We start from the raw sequence: 19173 nt of genomic DNA on the forward strand, positions 1-19173 counted from the left end.
CTGTGCTTTTGTTTCCCAGTCACCCAAACCCGAATAATCACAGAAAAACTATAATTTAATTTAATTACAACACTATTTGGCCAATGACTCAGGTCTATTCCTAGCTAGCTCTTACATCTTAAATTAACCCATTTCTATTATTTTATATTTTACCATGAGACTCATGGTTTGTTACCTCACATCTTGCTTCTGGGGTGGCTACATGGCATCTCCTTGACTTCACCTACTCTTTATCTATATCTCTGTTCAGATTTCCTGCCTGGCTTCCCTCTGCTAAGCCACTGGCCGAAACAGTTTTATTCATCAGCCAATAAAAACAACACATATCCTGAAGGACATCCCACATCAGAGTCTGTGTTAGGATGAGTTGGTAAGTCCTGATTGGACGGGTTGCCCAGGGTAGCCAAATAATGAATTTGGATTTATGGACCTTGGGATTTTGATAGCTAAACCTTGGAGTTCAGTCTCAGGAATGAGACAGTGGTCAAATAAGGGAATGGACCTGGGGGCCTAGCTGTAGAGATGTAATCTAATGGTTTAGCAAGGGAGAGGGTAGAGGAGAGGGCAAGGCCTGCCAGTGCCTGCTGTGGGAGCACATTCTGCTCCTTCAGCCAATAGTGTTTAAGATACCAGCCCATACTATAAATGTAGCTGTAAAGTGTGTGTGTGTGTGTGTGTGTGTGTGTGTGTGTGTGTGTAGAACTGTAAGTAGTTCACTAAGGAGAATGGGAAGGATCAGAATGATGACAAGGACATTTTGGAAAGGCATGTGGAAAGACCTCTCAAAATAGGCAAAACCACAAAAGCATTCCTACCCCAAGTGGATGCCTAATAGCTGTCTCATGCCAGAAACATATAAGTAGGTAAACAAAATTAAATTAGCCATGAATATCAGCCATTTCTCCTCTCACTCCAGCATTTGTTCAAAATTCCCATAACTTAAGTGTACACAGTAGCAAAACAGGTTATACATTGTCTAGTAACGTGGACTTCTCTTCCCCAAGGCTGACCTGAATAATACTACTGCAGATTGCCCATACTGAAAACAGTGGAGACCAACAATGAACCCCAGTCTGGCAGTTCCTTGGTTGGACTAGCCAGCCACCTACTCCTAGATTTACTACACTGGGTATCCTATTGTGGACAGAGAAGACATGCTCCCTACTGTAGTCACGTGGTCTGCTCACAGATTTGGCTTCTCGTCCCTGATGCCTCCGCCAGCAGCACCTGCAGGCTCACAGTTGCCTTACTGTTGTCACTCTACTCCACATCACTCTTGCTTCCGATAAGAGGATGGAGCTGGTATCAAAGAACTAGAGAAATCAGCTCATGCCTGTGCAGAAAGCTGCTTTTTACTACATACTCCATCACTTATGAGCAACTGGACCGAACAGAGAGTAGCATGGAAGGCTGGGTGTGGTGGCACACACCTAGAATCACAGCGCATTCGAGGGGCTGGGGCAGAAGGATTTCGTTCAATGCTAATCTGAGCGACATCACAAGACCACGACTGGAAAAAACATTGAACGATTCTACAGAGTGCAGAATGTTCTCACTGATGATCTTTCCCGGTGCTGTCTCCGCAGCCAGAGACCATGGCCCAGAAATTACGCTGAGTAATCCTTCTCACGCTGACACCCAATGACCCGCTCTCAAAAGTTTGCTTCTCACTTCCACAGCTAAAGCCTCACTTGTTTGGAGATCTTATCCCTCAAAGAGGAATGCTTCCAGAGGGGACACAGCCAACAAAGTAGCCTTCTAGTCCCTTGTGGTTCCTTCCACTGCCAAACTAGAAAGCATTAAAATGGCAGGAATAATTGGCCCTGATTACCAAGAGAAAAACCGGATTGCTGCTGCATAATAAGAGAAAGGGTGACTATGCATGAAGCCATCTGGGATGCCTTTTAATTCTTCTGTGAGCAAAAGAAAAGGTTAATTGAAAATTACAGGGTGTGGATGTCACATTAGGGAATGAAGAGGGAGACTTCCTCTTAGAGCGGTTTATACCAAGAATGAGCCCAGATTTGAATTCTCCACTTCTCTGCCTTTGTCTTCCATCTGTCTGTACTTTGTAGCCTGTGGCCTGTCTGTTGTTAGTCTTTTGTATGTGTTTGATGTCTGACTGTCCCTGAAAGGGAGCCTTGCTCTATTTTTATTGAACAGTAGAGAAATGTGGTATGGGAAAGGCATGAGGGATACCTTTTGTTCTTTACAGAAATCTTTAACAGAGATTTACAAAGGAAGACGTTTCTTTACTGACCATCGGTTGACCCAGAATAATGCTCAAAACCATGTACAGAAGTTATCAGCCTGGATCCACATGTTGTTTCCACAGTGTATGGAATATTTGTTGTTTATGGTTGCTTTTAATCTGTTGGCTACTTTCAGTAAATGCTTACCATGGCCCACACCTACAGACGCCTGTATACACCTACACACAATGTATGTGCCCTCATTTGGGAGAAAGTAGGAGCACCCCTTGTACGGAGGCTTGTTGTGCCTTCTTAGAAACACGGAGTTGTTTCACTATTGTCTAGAAGTTCAAATACGTACAGTGAGCCAGTGGCTTGTGCCTACTCTCGGTTTATGCCATCTTTCCAAATCTGCTCTTAATCTGCCCTGCTTTGTAATAAAGAGCTGGATGCTGAAAATGTCTCTCCTGTGCCAGCTGGCACCGTGCCTTGCCAGTAGAAGGATGAGGTAGAGATTTCTTTCCTTTTATGAGCTTTTGTTCAGTTTTTGTTCTTGTGCTATAGAGCCAGTAGCTTGCAGATTCCATATGCTGCTCACCCTCTGGATCGCTGTGACGGCATGTGTGTCCCACAGACTGCCTGCCATTGAGTTTTTATCAGTGCCTCAGCTGACTTCTTGGTGCCCCTCACTGGGCAGCACTCCAATGGGCAAACTCCTCCCATCACCTTTCCTGATTGACAGCCTTGAACCACCTGGGAAGGTTTCGGTTGAGTAATTAAGTATACTCGGGTTTATGAGCCTAGAGAGAGGTCCCAGTGGTTAAAAGCACAGGCTGCTTCCTCAGAGGAACTGAGTTCAGTTCCCTGTACCCACATAGTAGCTAACAACCATCTGTAACTCCAGTTCCCAGGAATCTGATAATCTTTTGGCCTCCGTGGGCACCAGGCACACACTGTGGTATATCAACATATATGCATATATTTATACACTTAAAATAAAAATCTCAAAAAAACTAAGATAATCATGTTGGCCTGTTGGTGTGACTCTGAGGGACTGTCTTAATTGTTAACTGATGTAAGAGGGGAGTGGCACCATTTCCAGGCAGGTGGTTGTGGGCTGTATGTGAAAACTAGCTGAGCCAGTCAGCAAGCAGAATTCCTTCATGATTTTGCTTCAAGTTCCTGCTTGAGATCCTGGCATAACTCCCTCAAGTGATGGATTGTGGCCTGAAAAAAGCCAAAGAATAAATTCCCCTGACACACTTCAATTGCTCTTGAACAGATAGTGTTTCTTCCCAGCAACAGAAAGGACACCAGAGTACCACCCCAGCTTGCCCCACCTCTGAGAACTTCCCTACCACGCAGCAGGCACAACAAACCATTTCGTCTCTTGGAGACAAGCCTGTCCCAGGTTTGTTCTTGGTGTTCTGGCTCGGCATCAGTCGTGATTGCCTCTTTCTGTGGCTACTCTTCCCGTAAACTTCTCTTTTTACCCTTCATAGATAATCCACTGCTAGTTTTACTTAACTTTTTTGAAGGTATTGTGGTGATCTATGTCTTTACTAGACCCTGGCTGATATCTCTGAACATTCCAAGAGCAACACAACATTATCTTCTGATTATGGTTTCCACTCCTCCAGCTCCTTCTCGTTCCTCCCTGTATCACCACCAACCCAGATCTGTCTTTCTCCAGACACCCTTTCTGTCTCTCATTAGAAAGCAAACAAGCATCTAAGGAATAATGATAAAATAAGATAAGATAAAGCAAAAACAAATCAGAATTGAACAAAACAAACAGAAGAAAAGGAGCCAAGGAAAAGACACAACAAACACATATAGACACAAAGACACACACATTTGCACACTCAGTTCCATAAAACACAACTGGAAGCCATGATATATATACAAAGGATCTTTAAGATTTCTAAAAATGCTCTATACCATATTAATTTGGAGACAAATAACCTCCAAAGATGTGACATTGGGTTTGTTTTCTGTTGGCCATCTACTTCTAGGCATGGGGCCTACCCGTAAGAGTGGATTGTTTCCCCAATGAGCTTCCCTTGGAGAAAACTAATTTTTCATTTGTAGTTGGTTATCAGTTGGAGCTAGCTTCTGGGTTAGGGATGGGGCCGTGTCCATTTTCAGTTATAGGACCCTATCTGGTGCAGGTCCTGGACTTTCTACCTCCATGTCTGTGAGTTCATCCTTGCATCCTCGGTTGTGTGTGTTCAGAAGGTCTTGTCTTCTTGGTGAACTCAATTCTCTGTGCCTCTTAAACTCTTTTTGTCTCCTCTTCTACAGACTTCCTGAGCCCTAAGGGGAAGAATTTGATGGAGACATTCCAATCGAGTGTTCTCTCCATATTGTCTGGTTCTGGGTTTCTATATTTGTTTGCATCTGCTGTAGGAGGAAGCTTCTCTGATGATGATTGAGCAAGGCATTGATCTAAGAGTATAGCAGAATGTATTAGGAGTCATTTTACTGCTACTTTTCTTTAGCAGGAATCTTCAGTATTTGATTTTCTCCTAGGTCTGTGGACTATCTAGACTCAAGTCCTTGCCTACCCAAGCAATGTCAGGCATAGGTTCCATCTCATGGAGTAGGCCTTAAATCAAATCCTATCTTGATTGGTTATTCCTACAAGCTTTGGGCCACTATTGCAGCAGCATGTCTTGACACCATTGGAGATAGGAGGGTTTTTAAATGGATAGCAGATATCCTGTTTACCAAATATTTCCATTACAGTTCATTCATACAAGTAGCAAGATTACAGTTATGAAGTGTAGTAAGGAGGCCGCTTGTTAGTTCCCAGCCACCTAGCCCCAAAATAATCACACAGAAACTGTATTAATTAAATCACTGGTTGGCCCATTAGCTCTAGCTTCTTATTGGTTAACTCTTACATATTAATTTAATCCATTTCTATTAATCTGTGTAACGCCATGTGACAGTGGTTTACCAGCTAAAATTCCCAGCATCTGTCTCCAGGGGCTCCATCGCTTGTCTCTGACTCCACCTCCTTTCTCCCAGCATTCAGCTTAGTTTTTCCCGCCTAGCTTTGTTCTCCTATAGCTCTGCTATAGGCCCAAAGCAGTTTCTTTATTAACCAGTGATATTCACAGCATACAGAGGGGGTTCCCACATCAATGAAATAACAAAAAAACATAATTTTATGGTCAGTCAGGGTTCACCACAACATGAGGAACTATATTAAATTTTTGTAGCCTTAGGAAGGTTCCAAACCACTGTGTTAAATGATATGCCCTTGGTCAGGTGGTGGTGGTGCACGCCTTTAATCCAGGCACTCAGGAGGCAGAGGCAGGTGGACCTCTTGTGAGTTCGAAGCCAGCCTGGTCTACAGAGCGAGTTCCAGGACAGGCTCCAAAGCTACACAGAGAAATCCTGTCTCAAAAACAAACAAACAAACAAACAAAAAAGAAAAATGGCAATCCTTCGAACAATCAGATCTGTAGTGTGCAGACATGCTCACCATGTAGAGTAGCTGATAAACTAGGTAGCCATAATCAAGGTGCATCCTCTAGTTTAGAAACCTGGAGCACCTCCCTATAGGCTTTTCTAATAGGATGAGTTACAGAAACAGGCCATTCTTATCAGTCAAGTGCATCGATTTTATTCTTATAAACTACCTATTTCTTAGACAAGAGATAATTTTGAGTTCACAACCACCTTGTCCAAAATGAAAGGCTACAGGATAGCAAAACTAGAACTTGAACTCAGGTCCACCAAACCCAAGCTCACTGTTAATCTACTGTCCTCTCAGTTCTTCCTCCCTTTGAGACCACATAAGCAGACACAGCCTCGGGTGGGTTCCACTTCCAGTCATCGGGATCAAACTGGTGCCTCCACACTGAGGACAGCGGAACCAGAAGCAGCTCAAAGTCACAGCACCAACAGAAACTGTGGGTCCTGGTCTGCCACCACCTGATGGAGAGGTCATTCTTAAAGGGAACTCTCATCGGATGGTATCTGATGAGTGACTGGGACTTCAGTCAGCCTGAGTGGAGACACGGGAGCCAATTGGGCAGGATGGAGTCTGATCATCTCAGGTCTGAGTCACAAGCACCTGGCTAATGATGCCAGACAGCAGCCCTCTGAGTCAAACTCTGCCTTCTCCGTCTTCTACAAGGATTTGTCTCAGAAGAAATACATGGATATCCAGGATGTCATTCCAAGGGGAGGAGTGATTCGGGCTACCTCTCCTCCTTCACAGCCCCTCCCTCACCTAAGTAAGTGTTCTTGTCAAAGTCATTACTCAAAATACTACCCTCTCCTACTCAAGCCAACTCCGATTACCTCCCATTCTAATGGGTTAGAAATAGCAAGGGAGGAGGGTGGAATGGGAAATGACATTTAGTCACAAAAGACACTTTTTATGTCCCACACTACTTGACTGTCAAGAAACAACTAAGAGCCCTTCCAACTTGGCATCAAAGTTAAAATGCCAAAAACAAAACAAAAAAAAAAAAAAAAAAAAACAGGGTTTCACTGTGTAGCCCCTGGCTGTCCTGGAACTCACAATATAGACCAGGTTGGCCTCAAACTCACAAAGCTCCACCTGCCTCTGTCCCCTCAAGGGCTAGGATTAAAGTGTTTGTCACTGGCCCTGTTCTGTTGCTGTGGTTGGTGTTGTTAATGATGATGATGTTTAGAAGCCAAGAGGGCATTTTCTTACACTTGATACGTTGATGCTTCTCAGTGCTTCCTGCATGAATCTGATTGATACCAGAAGACAGCAGCCCAGGGAACAAGACATAGGACATCTAGGTTGTCCTCTACCATGTTCACACAGATTGGAGTCACTTTGAACCACCCACCTTACCACCTAGGCCTCCGTTTCTTTATCTGTAGAGACAATGATGTATTCTCAAAGGCACTCTGGCCAGTTTCCCAACTATGGCCTTCCACAAACCCAGAGGTTAGCTTCACTCCTGGTAACTTAGCAAGTCTTCAGTCTCCTGTCTCAGTAGCAACAGTCAGATACAATAACTACCCATTCTAAAGCCGGGTTAAAATGAGGAGACTTTGAAACTCCCTCCACTCCCTGCTCTTTGCCCCCGGGTGGCAGCGAGGTTCAGGGATGGAGCAGGGCTTGGGGCAGGAACTCTTTGTACCTGACTTGCCCTTCTGATCGCCTCCTTCATGCTCGTTTGTCCTTTGAAGTGTAACCCGTTCTGTTTCATCCTTTCATCTGTTTGTCTGCTTCATCTGAGTCGCTGGATTGTGTCCTTGTTGCCTCACTGGAGTGCCTGAGGTCCTGATGGGCACCTGGCCTTCCTAACCACAAGCAGCACTGGTGACTTCACCTGAAACCCCAGGATTCTCCGAGTCGGCCCCTTCTGTCTGTGTCTGTGTGCGCTCTTGGACAACGCCCTAACCCCATCTTTATCACATTGCCCTCCTCTGTTGTGCTTGGGGGACACTAGCTAAACCGTGGGCACCCACAGGTCCAAACGATGCACTTTCATGCAGCGTGAGTCTGGGAAAGGACAGGTGTTCTGTGGCTTCTTCCAGCTCTGCGACTCAGCTGAGAGGTTCAAATGCCAGGACAGCCCTTGTAACCTTCGTGACCTTCACCTTCCTCTCCAGTCCCCCTGCCCGTGCCTTAGCTCTAAAAGCTTTGAAGGAGGTTCAAAGAGAAATGGAAGATTCTAGGTATTTTCTCCATTCACCTCTCTTTGATCTTAGATCTCAGAAGTAAAAAAATCCACCACCTGAGTCTCAGACTTTGCAAAACTCCCTTAGAGCTGGCATTATTAGGACAGTATTTTTTAGGAGGTTCAAATGACGGTGTTAAGAGAGCAGGACATAGAGATGTGAGAAAAACACCACCTACTATACACCTATATGCCAATGTGACAGTTCCGTGACTCAGTGACCGGACCCTGCAAACAGCAATTCTAAGTTTGCAATTAAGGATTTATTACACTTTGCTATATGTGTGCATTTATGTGTTCTCACTACTCACATGGCTCTAGAACCTGAGGATTCAGCCATTCACATGCTTGCAAGATGTTTAATCCTAATAGGAAGATAGTAAGATGATGATGATGATGATGATGATGATGATAATAATAATAATAATGTCATTTCAACCACTTCAAATGTTATAGTTGATGAGGAGGCAGGTATTCTTCACCCTAAAGAAGGACATCCTGGGCATGGGCTCAACAATTACAAAAGCCCTGAGATGGAAGATACCTACAATGTGAAGATAAAGTGTAGGGCCCATCTATGCAGGATGAGGAACTCATTGGGACACTGGATAGACGTTGCTCATATACTGGAATTTGGGTGGAGCAGTGCGTTCTGATAAGATTTCATCCTCCAAAATTAAGACAATAGAAGGGAGGTAGGAACAAGATGTCATTTACATCATTTATTCAGTTATTTATTCAAAGGATAAGCACTATGGGATGTTCTAGAGGTTTCAGTTTCTTTTTTAAACCTGGTCCTGGGTTAGAGGACCTGGTCCTCTAGACACCTATGAATCAGGGTTTGGGGTACAGCCCAGCGGTAAAACATTTGGCTCTAAACTCCAATTCCAACACCGAGAATAAAAATCTTATGAATCGAGGAGTAATGGAGACATAACAAAAAATTGCAGTGAAGGTGCAATATCTTAAATGCACATGCATGAGCACACACATACACGGTGTTTAGTGCATCTATACACGTGCATGAGCACACACGTGCACAGTGTTTAGTGTATCCTGGTGGTCTGGAGGAGATGAAGTCACAGGTGGACTGAAGGAGAGCCAGCAGCCAAGATTTCTGAACACTTGCTTTTCAAACCAGAGCTTTTGAGGGAGAGAAAACAAACAACAACAAAAATGTCATTGTCTCATAGATTGAATTTCTTGTAATCAGAAATCCCAAGGCTCTGGTCTTCATGAGGAGGGCAACAGCCTTTGTGGCTAGATGGCACTGGCGGTCTGGAGTCCAGTTCCTAGAGAAAAGACCAGAACCGGTGAGACTGATTTTAAATGATGCTTAAATTCTCTATAAATTGTCAAAGAACTACACTAAATGAAGAAAAATGTCTCTTCAGGAAAAATCTGCCAAAGCTCAGTAAGAATACTAAGAGCATAAGACAAACGACCATAACAAATCACCCCACCCAAGTCCAGCTTGACGAACATCCCCCTCCATGTGGGTGTGGCCGAGAAAGTGGGCCCACCTGTAGCTAGTTCTGGAAGTTCAGAATTCTGGAATGAAGACGCCAGCAAAGTAAATATCTGATCCAGGCTCTCTGTGCTTCCTAGATCACCACTATGCAGATTCTTTCTATTGTTTTGTAAGGTCACTGATTCTGTCCATAAGCTCAAATATAGATAAAAACTTGAAAGCATTGTGCTAAGCAAAATAAGCCAGTTAAAGATATATGATATAAAGATATATAGTAAGACTCCATTTATAACAGCATCCGGAATAAGTGAATCTATAGGAACAGTGCTGCTTTCTCTCCAGACACAAGACTGAGAGCGCTGAAAAGTGGAGGATGGGGGTGTTGACACCTAAAGGATGTGGTGTTTCTTTCAGAAGGTGATGAAACCTTTCTAAAATCGCGTTGTTTCATAGCTCTATGAGCACACCAATAACCCCTGATTGTACTCTTAAACGGGCGAATTGTGTGATATATAAACTATGCCCCAACCAATCTGTTTCTTTAAGATTTCTTTTCGTTTTGATCACACCTATGTGTGTGGGGTGTGTGCCGTGTGAGTGCACTCGTGCCCAGAGTCTAGAAGAGGGCTGTGGGGCAGACCTGGGCCCTACAACCAAGTCTGCATGGCACATATTTTTATTCTGAGATATCACAGCAGCCAATAAAGTTGATTTTTTTAAAAGTACCTGTAGTAATTTGATTGTTACTGGCTATAACCATATTTAGAAAGCTACCACTTCTCCATAAAGTTGGGCATAGGCTGGGAGTAAGGAAGAGAGCAAGTCAAGATTCAAGGGTTGTGAAAACAGACTCTTCCCCCGTAAGGGAACAATAAAGACTTGTATATAACACATGACCTACTACGTATGTTCTAGCCTGTGCACTAAAAACACTTTTATTTTTTTCTCTTTAATTCCATAACAATTTTTTTTGGCTTTTATTTTATTTATTTTATTTTATTTTATTTTATTATTATTATTTTTTTTTTTTTTGGTTTTTTCGAGACAGGGTTTCTCTGTGGTTTTGGAGCCTGTCCTGGAACTAGCTCTTGTAGACCAGGCTGGTCTCGAACTCACAAAGATCCGCCTGCCTCTGCCTCCCGAGTGCTGGGATTAAAGGCGTGCACCACCACCACCCGGCTTTTTTTTGGCTTTTAAAGACATAGAAATTACTCGAGAAGATTTATATCTGAATATCTATCTATCTGCTGCTGGAACAGGACACCTTGGAGTCTTCAGCTCCTATGGGTAGATCTTGGGAGGTACTCAGTATAGCCATATCTATCACCCCCTAGCGGTAGAAGAGAGAACAGCAGGTGTGTACCTGAAACACCTCCCACCCCACCCCCCACCCCCCCCCCCCCCGCCTGGGGTCTGGTAAGGCAATATATAAGAACAGAACATCCAAGCAGGCAGGGATGCTAGCACAGAGGCTGGAGCAGGTGCTGGGGGACTGGTAGCTGGCTTACCAGGAGCATGCGGCGAGGAAGCAGCTCATCCACCTGTCAGAGCTCTAGGAGATTCGTTTTGGCGTAGGAACGTAAACTAGTCGCCACAAAAGGAACTTAAGCCCCAGGTCAGCCAGCAGCTGATTCCCGGATCAGGGCTTCTCCTGCCTGTAACTGGAGCCTTGTGTGGACCCTGGACCGAGGCTTAGTCAGAGAGGAAGAAGTCAGATGTGCGCTGAGCGCTGTTCTCAGTCACAGAACTGAAGACGCTTTCACGGACGGAAAATTGCATGTAATCATGAGGGCAACGGAAAAGGCGCCAGGTGAGAGCCATGAATAGAGGATTCTCGGCAGAATCAGCAGTCATGAGCCTGTTTCTCAACGGGGCTGAGAATGAAGGCCTAAAGCAAAGTTTCCAGTGGTGAACACAGCTTTTGAAGAAGATTCTGGACAAATAACAGCACATAAGAGAGAAGCTTTGACAATAGAGCGGGAAGATTGCAATGGAATAGCACAGTTGGACCGGAGGAGTCAAAGGAGTGGAAGCTGCTTAGGCTGTGACTCAGAAGCCACGCATCAGCAGGAGGAAGGTTGGATTTTCAACCAGCTGAAACCAGCTGGAGAGGATAGCATTAGTCCCCAGAAGGAAGAACCAGAACACCACAGGGGTAGAAGCTGTCACTTTAGAAGGATGACGGATGTAACAATCCACAGGCAGGGGTGTGAGTCCCTGGCCCCCAGAAAGCTGGAAAACAACAGGAGAAATTCGTGCACGTGATAAAGCAGGTCAGGAAGAACTCTCACGATTCTCCCTCACAGATGTGTGTCCCTCTGAGACCTGACTGGCAAAGCAGTGGGACTAGTCAGCAAAGGGGTCCTATGCAGAGAGCGCCCTCTTGCTGCAGGAACTTCTTCTAGGGTGATGTAAGCAGCTACCCGATCCTTATGGGCACCAACTGCAGACCCCAGTACAATTCTGCCAAAGTCCTGCTTAGGAAACCAATAGGTTTACGGGGCTTACTTACATAGCCTGGGGGAGGGGCTGCCTCCAGGAGCACGTGCGGCCCCGAAGCAGCCAAATCGACAGAAAGTCTCATCCCAGCATGGATTCCGACTTCCTTGTAGCTAGCTTCACAGCCATCTCCACTGCAGTTAACCTTCACGGTCTGTGTACTCCAGCACCTCCCTAGACAAGGAGGCCTTGTAAAAGAGTCCACTGTGGTTTGAGCTCAACAGAATGGAGTTTCTGTCCCTGGCTACCAAGAAAGCCTAAGCCGCTTGCAAACATCTATGTAATATAACAGGTGGGGCTTTGTTGGACTGGTGAGAACAGAAGAGGGTGCTGGCTGTAGACGGACCCTCTTCTGGGGCTGGGACGCTCCCGGTCTGACCACCCACGGAGAATGGTGCCCGAGAAGTCGGTCCAGTTACTGTGGAGCTGATCCCTTGGTCAAGGAGCAGATGCTGCACAGTACAAAATGTGACTTAATTTCATTAGCAATCTTCCATTTGCCAAAATGTGTTCTTGCCAGAAGCGGCAGCACAGCAGGGTTGTGTGTTGGTTAAAACGGAACAATGTCCCATGAGCCCAGAGGAGAGAGTCACGACCATCTGACTGATGGTCTCCTGGTTTTCCCCAGCAGGACTACAGGACTGAGCTGTCCCAGCTGCTACTGTCCTCTGGGCACCCCCTCCCCATCTGGACTGGATGTGCTACAGGAACAGCTTTTACTGATGAGTGGCAGGACGGGAGGCTTAAGAACTGACCTTGCACTAGGACATGGTGTAGCACGCCCCAAAAATCCTAACATTCAGGAAGCAGAGGCAGGTGGATCTCTATGAGGGAGGCCAGCCTGGGCTGCATAGGGAGTTCTATAATAGCCAGGGCTACATAGAAAGGCCCTGCCTCAAACAAAACAAAACAAAAAGGAAAGAAAGAAAAAAGTTGTAGCTGGTTTGGGGGGTTTTGTTTGTTTGTTTTTGTTTTATTATTGTTTTTTTACTTTTTTTCTCTTTGGGGGCCTCCACCCAGCTCCCAAAGACTTGTTCTTACTTATGAATGACCGGCCGTAGACTGGCTTACTTCTAACCCTAGCTCTTCTTAAACTATCCCAATCGCCTTTTGCCTCTGGGCTTTCTCTATTCTCTACACCTTTCTTTCCTTCTTTCTATGTGAATGGCTGGCCCCAGGCACCCTTCTCTCCTCTTCTCACTCCCCCTTCTCTCTTTTATTCCTCTCTGCCCCGCCTCTTTCTCTGTCCTGCCAAGCTATTGGCCGTTCAGCTCTTTATTAGACCAAACATGTGTTTTAAACAGGCAAAGTAACACAGCTTCACAGAGTTAACCAAATGCAACGTAAATGAATGCAACACATCTTAAACTAATGTTCCACAGGGAGAAATGTCCTCAAAACACCTACACCTCCCATACCCAGTCCTGCCCATGCCCACTCCTGCCACAGAGAAAGAGCCACCCCCTTTACAGTGTGTAGTCAGTTCACAAGAATGAGGCCATCCTTCCTTCTCTTCCTTGCTACTTCCGGGGTGGTTAAGCAGCTGTTCACCCCCTCACACAGGTTCTATGAGGCTTAATTACCTTCTTCCATTAATAGCAACCTTTTTTCTCTTTTGAGGCAAATGTTAATCTTTATAGTGAAGTAATGGGTTCAAAGATTCCAGGAAAAGCACCTCAAACACCCCCGCACATGCACACACATTTGCAGACACCATGCACATACGCTCACTGTACACACACCCACACGTGCACACACTTGCACACACTCACACACATGCACACACTCTCACACACATGCGCACACTCTCACACACATGTGCACACTCTCACACACATGCACACACTCTCACACGCACGTGCACACTCTCACACACACGTGCACACGTACTCACATACCTTGGGTTGGTATCAGGAGCCCTGTTCCCATCCACAGTTTCACACACCATCTGGAATACGGACTACTGGGTTCAAAGCTTTTCACATTATCAGTAGCAAACATGCTCACTTGGGCCATTTCTCTCCACCTTTGGGTGGTCTTCTGAAGTTTTCTTGGGCCACAGCTATTTATTCTGGGTCAAATATCTCTCTCCATTGGCCCTAACCTCAGGGTTAGGGCTATTTAACAATAACGACAGCAGCTCCTCAACTCTTATGGCCATGGGCAGTCTTACCGGACTCTCCAAAATGTTAGTGGCAAATAATAGAAAAGTAACCCAATGCCAGCAGATGTAAGCGACGCATTTTAGCAAGCTGTAGAGACAGGGCTGGGACTGAAGGACCTGTCCCCAGAACCTTGGACAGCCTCAAAACTGAATGAACCCAGAGAATGTAACATATTCCACCCCCCCACACACACACTCTCTGCCCTCACCTCTCCCTCCCACCCTCCTGTAACAGGTGAACAGTTTATAGTTCCACAAATTCTGGCCTCTGTAATGGAGTCAGCTAACCGTGACCAGAACCCTTTGAAACCATAAGTCAAAATAAATAACTTGTCCCTTTCCGTTATTCTCTCAGATAACTTGACAAGTACAAAAATCTAGGAAATACCCCCACTATCCCCTGTCAGCCCCCCACCCCACCCCCACCACACACACCCTGAGCTGAGCCCTGTGGGTAGCGATCAGGTTTCCCCAGCGACACTACAGCTCAGGCAGTAGGATAGAGTGGAATGACCTCTGGTGCCCTGTCAGCTGTGTGACCTTGGATGACATTTCTAAGCTCTATACGGGACAATATACAAAGTATTGTCAACACAGGGCAGCTCATTCAAGCTTGGGCTCCAGAGTTTTTATGGGGATTCCATCCCAGCCTTGAGGTCCAGCTCCAGCCTCCCCTATCCCCACCCCCAGGGTAATCTGCCACTGTGTGACCCAAAGCATCAAATTGAATCACATTATTAGACTCCAGCAACACCACAGCTTGGAGACGACATTGCTGTGCGTGGCAATGTGAGGGCTCAGACATTACCTTAGACAGACCGTGACGAAAGGGAAGTCCTCTCGCCAGGAGACCTTGATTTTTTATTGCAGTCATTAATTCTCGTATTATGAGGTCTAAATGTTGCCTCACTAAACCCTGCAGGCAAAGCTCTGTCTTATCTCACCTATTCATCACACCATCTAATTCGGGATTGAGCCTCCGGCAACTGTTCAACAAGTAATTGATACCGGATGAGTTGAAGCCTGGCCTCCTTTAACACAGCCCAGAAAGTGGATGTCCCTTGGGCACACGAATGGCAAGGACAAGGACAAAGATGGCTGAGAAAGAAGCTTAGAGGGAGAACTCTAGAATGGGAAACAATTCATGCAGTTTGAATACACGGGCAATCTTTTTAAAAAATTAATTTAAATTGCACTTGCTTATATTTTTTTAGTAAGTCTGTGTTCACATATTCAAATTCAAAACTTCTAAATTAGATGCAATGAGACATCTCTCCCAGATGGGCAATGTGAAATGAAATTCAGAGCTAGGAACATCTGTTTGTGTACAGGCCCCACCTCCACCAAATAGTCTGCTCCCCAGAACGATTTGAGGAGATACTGTTAATGATTTGCTTTTACCAAATGAGCTGCGTATAAATAAACAACCATCTATATTTTCAGCTCTCTGTCATGAACTCTGCTGGGTGATGTAGGGTTCCTAAGAAAACACTTAACTCAGGCCCAGGGCCGCAAGGCTGTGATTCCAGTATTTGGAAGGATCAAGTGGGGAGATCTGACATTCAAGGCTATCTTGAACAACTGAGCGAGTTCCAGAGAGCCTGATCTACATAGCAAGGAGACCCTGTCTCAAGAAAGGGAGGGAGGGAGGGAGGGAGGGAGGGAGGGAGGGAAGGAGGGAGGGAGGGAGGGAAAAAAAGAAGGGGTTGGGAGGAAGAGGCATTCTTTTTTTCTATTCTAGCAGTCACTTACCCGCGACCTGCTGTGTGTTGTGACTGACCTGTGACACCTTCCTTAGGATGATCAGAGACCATCTGTCCCTAGAACAAGGTTCTAAGTCACACACAGCCTTGACGTGGCTCTTTCTCTGATCAGCTTAGCCTCGTTAATTTCATTTGTAAACTGACATGGTGTCCATCATTTACGCCCCTTTAGGCCTCCGGACCAATACAGTCTTTCAACTGTTCACCTGACAAGGAGAGCAGCAACAGAATAGGGCTAGCTGCCAGAAAACAGTGAAGACTCAGTGCTTACAATGCTTGTCTGGAAACCTGGAGCATGTGTGTGTGTGTGTGTGTGTGTGTGTGTGTGTGTGTGTGTGTGTTGTCAGAGGCTCACGCAAAAGGCACTGCCCTCATGCCTGCTCCACCTCTTGGCATCGGTCTTCAAACTCAACAGCAACCATGCATCTCCCCTGCCTTTTCTCACAGCCAGCGCACAGAGAACAGAAGGTACAGAAACCAAATCCTCCAAGGTCAATGAACCCGTCTCCCTTTGGTCCTTCTCCTAATTCCTCAGAGACGTCTTTCAAAGTGTTATTTGGTGCTCTCTCCTCCCTCCCCAGCAAACAATAGCCACACTTTGACCTCATAGTCTGAGGGAGTCATGGGGCCCCCACCTCAGTTTGCTTTCTGGCTTTGTGGTCGAGTAGACAGATCTGACAGGTTTGCCATTCCCAAGTACCACTAATGGAGTGGTCTGAATCACAAACGTGATGGCTTACAGCTCTGGGGACTAAAAACCTGAGATCCTAGTATCTCCAAGGCTAACTCCTTCTGGGGGTTGAGGGGAGAGTTGGTTCTAGGCTTGTGACTGGTCCCTGCCCAGATGCTGACACTTTTTTTTTCTGTTGGTCTCTACTTTCATCAACTCAGGTGTGATGGTTTGAATAAAGATGCCCCCCATGCGTGCACATATTTGAGTGTTTAGTCACCAGAGAGTGGCACTATTTGAGAAGGATTAGGAGGTGTGGCCTTTTGGAGGAAGTGTGTCACTGCTGGTATGTTTTAAGGTTTCCAAAAGCTCAAGCCAGGCCCAGCATTTCTCTCTGCCTGTGGATCCAAGATATGGCTCTCGGCTTCTTCTCTAGCACCATGCCTGCCTGCCTGCCTGTCCCCTGCCATAATCATGGACTCACCTCTGAGATATAAGCACGCCCCCCCCCCATTACATGCTTTCTTTATAAGCATTGCCTTGGCCATGGTGTCTCTTCACACAATACAGCAGTGGGTAAGGCACCAGGCATCCTCCCATGTACAGGTGGGTCTGTGTACCCAAGTATCCCTTTTTGCAAGGATGCAGGCTTTTTGAAATAAGGCCACTCTGCTCCTGTGCAAGTTCAGCAAATCCATGTCTAAATTCTGAGCTCCTGGGGATTAAAATCTCAACCTTTGAACTTCGGAGAGACAAGCCTGGGGCGTTTGCCCCCTTTAAAAGCACCCACCAGGCATAATCCATTCACTTTCCTCGCCTTTTACTTCGCATTTTTCTGATTCTCCACTTTCTTTTTTCTTTGCTCCAAAGACCTGCTTATGTCTGTCTACTCCCTCTCTTTAAATGCCCTGTCTGTTTGCTATGTGTGAGTCAGAGATGGAGAAGCCAGCTTCCTCTTGCTCAGCACACGCTGATTCTCCTTTTCTTATTTTACTCAACTCCTCTTTAATATGTGTGTGTATGCATGTGACTTTTGATTTAACTTTGTGTGTATATATGTAAGCTAGCTTTAACTCTGTGTGTGTGTGTGTGTGTGTGTGTGTGTGTGTGTAACTTCAATTCAACAGCGGGTATGTGTTCATGTAGCTACTGGTTAAAAAAAAAAAAAAAAACTCTTTAAATACTCCTAGTGAGCTCTGTTCATTGTTTCTCCTCCTAGACCAAGAAACCAAGTCTCCAATATTTTAAATTGGTATGTACTTCTAGATGATGATAAAAATACATGGTTAGACCTGTTACAACATACGGTATATGTGATTCAATTCTGCCTTAAAATATATGGTAAAAATTTCAGGTTATAAAGAGCTGTTTCAGATTAACAAAAGCTAGCTTAGAGATGAACACCACCCAGCCCTTCCTGCAAGCTGTTTCCACGACCTTCTCTGTTGTCCGTTTTTAGTGTGAAGCTTCTATTAAAAAGGGGAATTTTTCTTTACTTCTTTGTCCTTCACAAGCATAAATATGACCTGAGAAATTAAAGCCAGTTACAGTCAAGCTGGAGGACTCTGGGTAAAGCATTCCTCCACAACCTCTCAGCGTGGATCCGGCTCTCCAGGCAGATCCTGACTGGTGTCGTTGCTGTCATAACTCAGACAGATCCAACTGACAGACAGACCTCAAATGCTCAGAGATCTGGAGAATATGACATTTAAAATGTTTAACTAAAAAGGCTTTTTATGAGAGAGAGAGAGAGAGAGAGAGAGAGAGAGAGAGAGAGAGAGAGAGAGAGAGAGAGAGAGAGATCAGCTTCTGGCACCACTCCGATTCCCTCTAAGAGACAGATGGGAAAAGAAGACCCTCCACCCAGAGCTTGCTTCGTACATGGCAGCACTAGCCACTGCGCAAACCTGTCTTTCACCATGACTGCTGCAAAGACCTTCTTCAGACCAGGGACAACAGGACACTGGGAAATTGACTGCCTCAAGTTGCCCAAGACAAGGCTGGTTCTTGCATGAGTCCTTACCCCACAGAAGCCTGTGGGGTCTTCTGGGGCCTTGCAAGCCTACTTCTGCCAGTCAGAAGACAGATGTTGCCCTGAGACCTATAGAGGCCCTCAGCAATCATGAAGGACTCCGGGGTGGCTGTCTAGGTAGCCAGTCAAGTAAGTCTCTGTCATATTTTAATCATTAACCCAGGTAAAATGTTTTCCTCTTAGGACTCTGTTGCTGTTTGACAACTCGTAGCTCAGCCAGTTTAGCAGCAGGGGCCAAGGCTTCAGTTGCCTTCTCAGTTCTCTGTGTGAAAATTCAAGTCACAGGCCTTACTCTCTTAGAGCCAAGACTAGGTCTCGACACCGTTCACCTTGTACCAGAATCAAGAAGAGACAAACTCACAAAACAGATACCTCCTGGGTGTTGAGGTGATGCCACAATGGTGGGGAAGAAACGGGGGCTTTAAGGTTCACGTATAGAAAGATAGAAAAGCATAGGATGTAAGGGTCTAGAACTTTTTAGGGTCTAAGAGGTGTCTTAAGGTGTGTAAATACAAGTTATAAAGGATAAAAAGCTTGAAGTACTGATAAAAAAGAAAGTGATTTGAGATGTTTCAAAGAATAAAACATGTCCCAGATGTCTCTCTCTTATGATGCTGCTGTTATATTGACTCCCAAAGTCCATAGTCTTAACTATAGCTAATTGATGGAGTTCTAACTAGCTATTAATCCAACTCTGATAGATT

This window comes from Chionomys nivalis, chromosome 14, assembly GCF_950005125.1.
Source record: "Chionomys nivalis chromosome 14, mChiNiv1.1, whole genome shotgun sequence".
NCBI lineage: Eukaryota > Metazoa > Chordata > Mammalia > Rodentia > Cricetidae > Chionomys > Chionomys nivalis.